The sequence below is a fragment of the Maylandia zebra genome, linkage group LG12 (assembly GCF_041146795.1).
Source record: "Maylandia zebra isolate NMK-2024a linkage group LG12, Mzebra_GT3a, whole genome shotgun sequence".
Classification (NCBI taxonomy): Eukaryota; Metazoa; Chordata; class Actinopteri; order Cichliformes; family Cichlidae; genus Maylandia; species Maylandia zebra.
The window spans coordinates 37,010,657-37,022,651 of NC_135178.1; the positions used below are offsets into that span (position 1 = coordinate 37,010,657).

Below are 11,995 nucleotides of genomic sequence, written 5' to 3' on the forward strand. Positions count from 1 at the left end.
TCTGGTTCTTTTTGCAGCCTAACAAGTCTGACTCAAAAGTTTCCCAATATGTATGTGTTAATTCCTCTAAAACCAAAGAAAATGGGCAGACACCAACCAAACCCAGAAGACTAGAAGCTCTGCTGCTACGTTACACATGAACCACCCAACAAACACAGGAAGAAAGGCTTTAACATTCAATTAATATGTTGAAACTTAAGAACCAGCCATGTAATCTTCCTTAACACAAACACAACATGTCAGGTATTCACATCTTGTGAGGACATCTAATTGGCATAATGCTTACCCTAACCATCAAAAATGAATGCCTAACCCTAATATACCTAACCATAACCTAACTGTAGCCTTTACACTAAAACCACATTTTGAGTCTCAGAAATGCCTTCAAACTTGCAGGGACCCTGATTTAGGTCCCCGTAAGTGCTGCTGGTCCCCACAAGTATAGTAAGCTTCCAATTTTTGGTCCCCACAATGATATAAATACACGCTCACACACACACGCATGCACCACACACATGCAACAAGGATGTTTGCAGTCAGTCGATGACAAATCGTCAACTATCAAATGTCAATATCAACACGAGCACCATAATTGCTGTGTTAGAAACCTGCCTGGGATAATCTCCAGGTTACACACACTAAATACACACATGCATCTCAGCGTCTGGAGGATGTGCAGCTCCAAAAAGTCGAGCTATGATAAACAGTGAAGGAGCAGAAACATTCCTCACTGGCAGATTGCTACGGTCCAATCAAAACAAGTGCCCCGAATGTTGGGTCACGCTCATGTCACCATGTCTGTTTTAGTGGTGTGTGTGTGCCCACAGATAAGATAAAGGCTGGCAGACGAGACTGGCAGTCTGCAGCACAGACGTGAGCTCTTCAACATGATGGTGAAGGCCATGGATGGAAAGCATGATGATTACATGGGAGCTGGCACAGGGGTGAAGGAGGGAAAAAGCTTAGTCACCAATCCCGACAGCACGCAGAGGACCTCGGATGTCTCAAGACGTCACCTGTTTGTCTGACTTTGTCTTTTTAGGCTCCCATCGTGACAGGATAATCTCTCCCTGATCCATACCCAACCCCCCAAATAAGTAAACATATAATGTTCACTTATCATTTCAGTGATACATTTTTTTTTATTAGTATGTATTCTTGAAGATTTGTTCCCATTTTCAAAATAAGTGTAACTGGCATTTAAATACACCATTTAAATACAAATAAGTATAAATACAATGATTATATTTCTCTATAATATGAAATACCAATGAAGAGGAAATCTAATCTAACACTGGCATGAAAATGAATCCCGTCAAACTGAAGCGCTGACAGGAAGGACACACAAGACAAATCGGGTTTCCATTACAGATCAGGTAGCCATCCACGAGCAAGCATGAGAATACTGCAGCCAGAGAAAGCCGTGAACTCGCAGGCTGAGGTCACCGCGGTATCAGAGCACTTGTGGTGATTAACCATTATTACCAGTGTTTTCTGCACTACGGTCACATCTCACGGCTACTGCACCCACGTGTAAACACCGCTCGATGACCAGTTTCCCTCGTCATCACCAACTTCGTGTGCTGACAAGGCAGAAATGAAGTCAGCGGTGGGTTACAGGTCTCACAGGACTTCTGGCTGACACTTTACCACCAGCCTCAAAAACAACATGAATAACGGCTTTCCATGGATTAGTTTAACCAAACAAACCATGACCACTCCAAACCCACGCATCCTTTTAATAAATTTGTGAGTAATTAGGGTGATGCATACTGATGAGCTAATCCACAAACTAAACCATCCATCATAAAAGCACAGAAAGAAACTTTCTGCTCGCATTTCGCCTTTTTAAATAAGCCGGCACCATGAGGCTCCGTACAAGGAGCATAGATGTCGTCATTTGGCACCAGAAAGTTTTAAAAGGGTAGTCTGAAGAGGCAGATCTCAAGAAACAAGTAGGTGTAACAAAAAAAGAAGAAGTGGAATTTCGTAACAAAACGAAACAAAAGAAGAGCACAGGGGAATTAAACCAAACAAAGCAGTGAATAAAAGAGGCGCCTGAAACTGTAAGATTAAATAAGATGTACTTTGTGTTTTTCCAAAAATAAAATCGAACAGCATAATTGCAGTCACTCGTAACAATTCTTATCCTTACTTTCAGCTGGGGAAGATCACAAATCTGTACAGAGAAGTAATAAGTCAACACAGCATTTATCAGGCTAGATATTAACACGTTCACATGAAAGGGATGGCGTTGGTGTTATATTACTGATCACAAACTGGGGTAGGTCTACTGAAGGGAGATTTTACAAGGAGAAATAAAACTTTGGCCAGTGTGAAGCAGGTAAAGCTGCCATAAATGCCGTCTGTGGACGAGAACACATTCATCAGTATCACAGCTCCGTCATTAACACCTGACGTACCAGCGAATGACAAACGCTTAACTATGTTCAGGCGTTTAAACTCTGATAATAAAGGATAAATATAAAAAAGAATTTTAAAAATGAATTCAAACTTAGGCTTGATCTATTTGAAAAACTGACATAAGGTAAAAAAAAAAACAAAAAAACAACAAAAAAGTACAAAGTGCTCTGTTTTAGGATCATATATAGAGGCTTACAGAGCAATAAAGTTATTTTTATATTGCAGCCAGAACAAATAAAGTTGCTTCTAAGAATCCGTATTTCTTACCGATGCTCTTCGGGGAAAGATAAAACTCTGCACTCTGAAGTCGAAGAGATCGTACAGAGATAGTTTTTTTAGAGATTTCAATGATTAACAGGCAGTGATTTCATTCATGTTGCCCAACAAAATGATGATAAGAACACTTGGTATTAAATGCTGCCATGCCATGTGTGTTTCCATAAAATCAATATTTAGGTCTTTAAATAACAAATGTAACGACTGCCAGTCCCAAACCTGGATAAATAAGGAGGGTTGTGTCACTAAATAGCAAAATTACATTCAATATCAGTCACTCTTATTAGTCCAATAACTGTACTTATCAGACTTGTGACAAATCTAAAAACATAAACAAGCTCTCAGATCTCTGATCTGGTTTCAACAGGCTTTCTCTGCAGACTTGTGCTGACTACAGAGCATGCATTTCATCCTACCTTTTCTATGAATGGAGACTGCTTTTGAACAGATCCTTTGCAATTTCCAGCAGTTTGCACCTCACATCTCGTCCGTCCTCTCACATCTGCACTCTGTCCTCTCAGGCCACTTTATATACAACCACAGGGAAGACCAGGTGAGGCTGTGCATGCCTTCATCAACCCCTAATTACTGTTTCGCTTGGTTCTCGTGCAGTTATCATCAACCAAAGCCGTCATTAGATGATAGAGTGATAGCTGTGGGCACTGTTTTGGTTCACCAAACACATTGTTATTGTGCTCCACTCATCCTGACTACACTCCAAACGACCACCAACCATAAAATTAAAGGGTTTCGACGTGACCCGGACTGACTCAGACCCCATCTCTCTTACCCAGGGCAGGAATCCAGACACAGAAAGCCACAGAGCACGTGCACTGAAGGAAGTTACACACATTTTAAGTGGTGGGTTACTGCTTCCTTTTTACTTTAAGAGAACATTAAAGATAAACTGCAGCCATCAAATTAGTTAAGGTAGAGTTTTTTTATCAAGAGTAAGTTAAACATGACGTGGATTAAATCCAGTCTTAGACCATAAACCTTTTTCAAGTAGGTTAAATAATGCACTGATTAAAAAATAATAATAAAAATGAACTGAGTGAGGTAAAAAATTAAAAAATAAAATAAAATAAAACTAATTAAACTACAGATCATTGACTAACTATATGTAACTGAAATCAGCACAAAAACCAGATAAAACAAGCACATGAAAACGAGCTCTTGGAAATGATCTTGTATGAAACATGTCAATAAAGTAATTGCTGAGAGGACGACTGAATATTGTACAGCTTGGGGTGTTTACAGAAATCAAATCATTTACCACAAACACACTTATAGACAAAGAGCTGGTCCAGGATTTGAACCTAGGACCTCATGCAGAGAATCATACTCCCTACCAGGGGCGGGGAACTCCAGGCCTCAAGGGCCGGTGTCCTGCAGGTTTTAGATCCATCACAGCTGATTTAAATGGTTAAATGACCTCCTCAACATGTCTTGAAGTTCTCCAGAGGCTGGTAATGAACTGGTCACTTGATTCAGGTGTGTTGACCCAGGGTGATATCCAGGGGCAAAATTTACAGGTGGGTTAGGGGGGTTATCACCCCCCCCCCCCCCCCCCCCAATAATCAGACCCAATCAATATAACCCTCCCAATAAAATTATGAATTATCTTGCATAAAGAGGTTATTGATTATCTTTACTCTTTTCAGTTATTACCAGCAAAATCGTTTCATGTTTAATCATCTGGGAATATACCCAGATTTATTTATTTATTTATTTAGACAGAGATCTTAACCCCGCCAATGTTCAGCACAAAGTTACGGCGATGGTGATACCTAAAACCTCGAGGCCTGGAGTTGGACACCTAAGTTATTTGCAAACACTGGGGCAAAACTGTATGGGTGAAACACAGGCACAGCTAATGAGAGCCAAAACTAACAAAATACTAGAATTTCATCACTAAACCTTGAGCACGGACATCATGGATTACACAGTAAGCCCTAAAATTAGATTAAAAACACTCCCACAGGTAACAACAGCACATGCATGATCCAGTTTAATGACTCAGAGTAGTGAGGCCTGGTCAGGACGTGTCAATTAATGTGGACAGAGCTCTGAAGAATCATCCAGATGAACAAAGTAAAAGACCAAAAAAATAATAATAATCAGCCTTCTCAGAGCTGTTATGAAGAAGGAAACTATTCATAGAGGCCAAAAGCATTTCTAAACCAGACTGTAAATATGCTGCATGCTATGGCTGGGTAATCAAAAATCATTCAGAACCTCTAACGGACGAAATCTTGCTCAAGTCACTATGGGTTTTTCTTTTGTTGTTGTTACTATTATTCTTCTGTATAAAGCGCAGTAACATTATTTTTAGACTGCAGCCAACATGAATAAAGTTGTTTCAAAGAATCTGCATTTCTTACTGAAGCTCTGATCCAAATGCTATAGAGCCTTTTTTTTGGAGTATTTCAAGTTGCTATGCATCAATACAACCATTATATCCCAAATTTTAATAATAGGTATGCATTAAGTCCATAGTAACTACTAGGGGTGCAACAATACTCGTATCGATATGGAACCGTTCGATACAGTGCTTTCAGTTCAGTACGCATATGTATCGAACAATACAAAAAATTGTATTTATTTTATCAACTTTTCACTATGGGCTCAAAATGTGGTCATAAATATTTTGTACTTGTAAATCAGTTTAGTATGTGTAAAAAGAATTTGTGTGTGCGTAAAAAAGATTTGAGTGTGCGTAAAAAAAGATTTGAGTGTGGACTTAGCCAAAAAAAACCCTGCAAGTTACAAGTACGAATTTTGACCCTATTTTTCTTCCTTTCATCTGATTGGTCAATGTCATGTCAATCACAAATGTAACAATCCAATCAGAGAACAGATGGGTTTGGCTGTCGGAGGGGCGCTTTTTTTGAACTGCAGGTCCTGCAGGGTTCAGATCGCGCGAACAGGTGTGGGTTTAGAGCTCTGGGTAGCTCCCCAGCTGGGTCTAGACTGGGTCTAGACCCAGCTGGGTCTTCCCTGAATTCTATTTTAAATTCAGGGAATTTAAAATAGAAAGTAGCTCGTCCACAGAAGGACTGGTAGCTCCCCTTACGATAAGGGTTCAGATCGCGCGAACAGGTGTGAATGTGAATGTGTGTGTTTAGTTAGTTTGTTTGCTTGCTTGTTTTAATCAATTTTAAATCATGCTTTTTATCTGTTTTTGTTTCTAATGTCTCTGTAAAGCACTTTGAATCACCTTGTTGTTGAATTGTGCTATACAAATAAATTTGCCTTGCCTTGCCTTGAAGGGTGATACAGTTTGAAGCTGGGGGATCTCTATATAAATATCCGATAGCAGCTAGGTCCCCTAACTTTCAGTAGCTGTTGAAAGGATAAAGTTGTGATATGTCAGTGGTTAGAAATACCATTATTACTTTAGGATTAGTTTAACACAAAGTCAGGGCTGACCCGGGACCATTGCTGTGAGTCACAGTGCGCAGCATAAAAGTCCTTTCACATTGGATGCAGGATGTGCTGCTAATGCTAACTGCTAACTAAAAGCAAAGGATCCAGAATTTGTTGCTGGCTGCTGGGCTCTGTGGGTTTTTGCAGCAGCTCTACCTGTACTAGATGCACCTGCTCCTTGTCTTTTCTACCTCTGACTTTATGTCCTCTACAAGAGTTTGTTTCTTTTTACACACACACACACACACACACACACACACACAAATTATTTTTACACATATAAAACTGATTTACAAGTACAAAATATTTATGACCACATTTTGAGCCCATACTTTTCTTCTGATGATGCTGTCTGTGTTGAGAACTCAGTGGATCTGCGTTCGACTACTCCGCCTAGGCTGCACTGTCCAGCGCAGATCCACTGAGCGCAGTGCAAGCTAGCAAGACAGAAGCTAATCTCGTTGCAACATGGCAACTGCCTGAACGCTACCCGAAATTTAACCTTCCCCACCCTCATTCAGATCTGGCGTTTGGAACTATTTTGGTTTTCATGTGAAGTATGACCCTGATGGTAAGCGCGTCATGGACAAAAGTAAAACAGTATGTCGGATGTGCCACGCAATGCTCAATTGGTGGGAACTAGTGCGTTAGCGCAGTTAGCTCGTTAAGGTGTTGACGCCGTCCAGCCCCACGCACGGGGCGATCCACGGTAACTCGTTAACGGAGATTTGCCGCGTTATGCCGTTAATGTCATTTTAACGAGATTAACGCTGACAGCACTAGTGGGAACACAACGAATATGACTGCACATTTACTCCGACATCATCCTCGTGCAAAGACAAGTGGAAGCAGACAAAAACAACAAGCAGCATGCTACAAACTTTACCCGAGTCATTTAGACAGCCGTTAGCACAGGATTCTCCTTATGGGGACCTGATATGTTTAATATGCTGCTGAGAATATAGCCCAGAAGAAGCTATAATATAGCTTTTATTTTGGAAAGAGACATTTCTCTGTAATAAACTCTCTTTTCCAAAGATGAGGGATTTCTCCATCAGATAGATTTAGTATTTTGTTGTTTCAGCAACATTAAATTTAAAAACTGTACGTTTGAGTTAAAATATATATTTATAATTTTAATAAATGACAAATTAAAAAAGCATGAACATTTTCTTTGTATCGAAAAAATATTGAACCGTGTCACCAAAGTATCGAACCAACCGTGAATTTTGTGTATCGTTTTACCCCTAGTAACTACATAAATTGCTAAAAAGTGCAAATACTACAAAAGAAACTGAAAATCGTTTTTCTAGTTACAGAAATGTGAAAGATATCCCTTAAATCTATAAATGCAAAAACATTATGCAAAATAGTTTCCAACCACAGGAAGTTTAAGTGTCTTCATAATTTCTGAGATAAGCTCATTTTTAAAAACTGCAGCAAAAACAAAAATAAATATTGTGCACAATTTGCAAAATGCAGCATGTGCATCAAAATAAACCATTTTCAACAGGTCAAAGTTCTAAGTGTTCCTGGAATTATACAGAAACTGTATAGTTCTTTCAGTAGCACCAGTGGGCATTTAAAAGGCCCCGAGGGGGAAAATAAACTACATTTCCTGCAAAAATGTAAAATTTGGGTTTTGCAAATAATGGCTGACACGTGATAGTTTGTTCTGAAAACACGATGACGTTTATTTCAACGTAGGAAGTGCCACGAACAGCTGAACAGATCAGCAAACCGTGTTTCTGAATTATAGTGTTTTTGTTGTTGCGTGCACTTTTTACGCAATTTTTTGAAATCCATTAGTGAAAGGAAACCATGACCTGGGACAAGTTAAATGCTTGAAGAACAACGAGACGCACAGCAAGCCATGATAGCAGTCAGAAAAGCCTTTGAAAACGGCAGACTCACACATAAAGTAAAGCATCTTGTCGTATAGAACTGTAAAGCTTGAGGTGCTTGCAGATAATGCACATATAAAGTATGTATGATAGCGCATTATTATGTGCTATCATACAGGCGTGGAACAAACAAAATATGAATCCAGGGCCTTTAGCACACAAAGTAAAGCGCATACACATCACCCAACGGGCCTGTGAGAGCAGTGAAACATCTCACCCGTCCCAATTTCATATCGAAAATGCACCACTGATGGCAAGAGGAGGACAGATGTCAGTCTAATCCTGACTGAAAAAAGCCAGATCATGCATCAGTGACAACAGGCACATCTTTTCAGATCAGATCTTTGCTCATTTCTCACCTGCAATCCAAACTCTATTAATAGTATTGTATTTCCCTTCACATGTCTAGTGTTGGCTCCACTCCACGCACAACATGTTTGTGTAGGTGGTGCACGCACAGAGAGAGAGCTGTCAAAGGAAAAGCTGCCATGCTTTTTTATTTTACAAAGTTCAGCACCAAACAAATTTAACATCATTGCTTTAAAAAATTATTAATGTATATCTTATAAAGCAAGAATCGTATGACATATGCGACATGCCCCTTTATATGTGAAAGCCCACAGAGCCTGAAGCAGAAAGTCAGCTTAACAGAGAATTTGATATCTTTTATCCCCAAATGTGGTTTTAGGTTTGGTCACACCAGCTAATGCAAAGAAAGGCTGGCTGTGTTAAACCATGTTTGTAGTACACCCCTCTGTGCTCATATCTCCAAACCATAGTGTCTGTATGCACACACACTGTAGTTATTTTACAACAATAACACTGAAAGTAATAAAATGAAATACAACTAAATAAAACACTAAACTGAATTGTAAAGTTAACAATTAAAATAAAGGGCCTTTGAGATACTTGTAAAGTCTCCAACCTCATTCACAATACTCCTAATCATTATTACTTTTAACTTTCTGCAGACTGTAATATAAACTATAACATTTCATAATGTGACCTATAAACTACAAGCGACCCTAAACGACTGACGAGGCAGTGGACTTTACAGGTTTAAGCAACTGTCAGCGTGAGCAATAAAAGATAAATTAACAATTAACTCATCCTATGCAATACATCTGTATATAAGTTGAGTAAAAATTAGAAGCAGTAGTAGTACTGAATAACAGTTCCGACTTCCAGTGACCAAAATGAGATTTAATGTGTGCCAGAAAACAGATATTACATGCATACATTAAAGGGACTCTTTTTTTATTGGCAGATTTCTACAGACACCTGGGTGAGTCTCACCTGTCTGCACTCCTTTATTTCTCACCAAAGACAAATCTATGGATTATCGTGGAGAACACTAAACCCAAAACTGAATGAGTTAAAAAGCTTGAAGATTACTTATCTAGCTTTATAATGTTAGCTTCTACACTAAAAAACAATTGATTATTTAGCTATGGTCTTAAATGCTTACGTTGAATAAACACGGACACACTACCCTGTGTTCATCAATAAAACTGAGCAGACGTTTTATCTTAGTGGTCTGATAACCTGGAGTCAGGTATATTAGCTGGTTTTAGATTAGCCTGGAGAGTTAGCTTACCGGGTGCCACTGTTAGGGACAGAAAATCAGGCTTGACGTCAATTCCTGTCAACAATTCAATTCCCGTGGCTCCGACACGAACCGCGACGTCAAATACAGGGAGTGAACATGTCAGCTGTGGTGCGGACGATCCATCCGGCACTGCTCAGGCGTTCACACAGACAGGACGCTTGCTTTTTAGCCCCTGGCAGCAGGAACGCGTGGAGGATGTGGTCGTTTTCACTGTGGCGTCACAGACCGCACTGGCTTTTTCCACATGGTCGTGTCTGCCACCTTGCGTTCAAAGGTGGTACTGCACGAAAACCCCGTACCCTGATTATGTGTGAGCTATATTACTTTACATTCAAATTTATATTTATTTTACTTTTTTTTATTTTTACCTAACATTAGTTTAACTAATGTTTTGTGATATTCTATTTTACTTCATCATTCTACATATTATATATTCTCAAGATGATCCCACACTACCTGAATTATAATTAAAAGGATCAAAAAAGGATTGTTATGGGTTGTTTATTGTTGAACAAAAAGTGAGGTAGTTGACTGTTCACTAATGTTGAGGTCATCATTATTGAACATTGGCTAGCCCGGTCCATGCTCCTCTGTGTGTTTTTCTATCCAAGTATGCTTTTTCTGCATTGCCAGTCTGTTTGGGATCAGTCTGTGAAAAATAAACCTTCTGCCAGTCAGACACCCTCCAAATTACATTCCCTCATAGTATTTATCTGTGTCCATATTTCTGTCATTTTTGATAAGATAAGGTCTTTGATAAGATCTTGGCAATCGCCATGAAGTGCAAAGCCATCAACATGCTTCCACTGTGTTTTACAGAGGGCTTTACACATTCACCGCCGTACCCGATTCCCTTTCTGCCTGCTGTAGATAGGATTTTCAGGCCTGCCACATCTTTCATCCCCAACTTTTTTTTTCCTCAGAAAAGAAATACACCCTAATTTCAGATGCTTTGGGGGTCACTTTATTTGTGCAGAAATACTATTTCATGCCTGTCAAACTCTGTTGTCTTTGTCTCTCTTTTTTAAGAGTAAACTAAATTACAAATTGTAGGTTTTTGAGATAGACATGCCCAAAAATGCTTGTTGTATTTTATGCATAGAAAGAAGAAAATGCAAAGAAGAAATTTGATAGACCTGCAGAAACCCAAAAAAACCCCACTTTGCCAACTTATATGAAAGTCTGGCACCTTGGAAGCAAAATATTTTAAAAATGAGAAGTAGGTCAACAAGCTATTTATCCATTAGTGGCAACTGACCAATGATTTAAAACGTTCATGTGTTGCTAAACAATATTGTTAAATATCTTAAACCTTTAAAAAAAAAACTAGCAGAAATGAATTTAATATAATAAAATAAATACAGGTCATGATATAAAATATGCCAAAGCAAACAAATATGTTATTATGGTAAGAACTCTACAAAAGAAGGAGTGGATGGATTTATTTTCCAAATTTATTTGTCATTTAATTTTTGGTTTAAATTCCCAATTTCATCCTTAAATGTTCAATTAATATAATGAAGTAAACTGTGATCACAAAAAGGAATTCAAAATAAATGTGTTGTTCCATCCCTACCGTGTAATTCAGAACATTTCATGTGAATTCTATTTACGATTATATAATTAATAAACCCACAAAGTACCCTAAAGACACGCAGATAAGCCTGACGAACACAGTGAGAACTCATTTGCATAAAGTGCGCTACATCAATGAATGTGCATACTTTTTTTTTACTGCCCAAGCGCCCACGATCTCATACAGTCCGTAAACATTAACAAATAAAGGGCTCGTCCGGGATTTGAACCCGGGACCTCTCGCACCCAAAGCGAGAATCATACCCCTAGACCAACGAGCCATGCTGCTTCGTGGAACATCGTCCATCATATTCGAACGAGCTAGGCTAATTGCTGGTTATACAGTATATTCATTATTGAGCACAGTAATCAAGGTCTCGACATTTTGATGCCAGACTGCACGAGTAACCACGTCGCTCTCTCTCAGGATACCGTGGTTTGATTGGTTGGTGCCTGGGCTGATGGCTGACGTCACCCCATTCAGCCTGAAACGCATCCGCTGTTCTGGACCAGCCGTTTCAAATGCATATCACTAAGCAAGGGAAAGTACCAGAGCACAAGGCCACCTGGGGAAGGACAGCGCATGCGTGTGTAAAGTACGAGGCGAACTGTCCAATGAAATGCTAGAAAATGTTTTTATATAGGAAAAGCTTGAAAACACATGAAGTCAATAGCTACACAAACAAATAGCAAAAGACTGCAAAATGACCATCAAACACTTAAAATAAATCAATTTTTTGTCTGAAAATTTTCACCTTTAAAAATCAGATCAGTATAT

The 11,995-nt window shown here is 39.1% G+C and overlaps 1 protein-coding gene and 1 non-coding gene across 4 annotated transcripts in view; both read right to left on the minus strand.

Moving 5' to 3' along the window:
- The window catches only part of slc39a14 (solute carrier family 39 member 14), a 29,833-nt gene extending 19,984 nt beyond the window's left edge, over window positions 1-9,849 (minus strand). For 2 of the 3 annotated variants that reach the window (XM_076891201.1, XM_076891202.1), the window contains exon 1: window positions 3,117-3,209. The gene's annotated coding sequence lies outside the window, so the exon portion shown is untranslated. Of the gene's footprint in view, window positions 1-3,116; window positions 3,210-9,630 lie in introns of those variants that run through there. The other variant, XM_004555651.3, reaches the window with a different exon arrangement.
- Window positions 9,850-11,426: 1,577 nt separating this feature from the next.
- trnap-ugg (transfer RNA proline (anticodon UGG)) lies at window positions 11,427-11,498 on the minus strand. Its single transcript has one exon. It is a non-coding gene; the product is annotated as a tRNA-Pro (tRNA).
- Window positions 11,499-11,995: the final 497 nt, after the last annotated feature.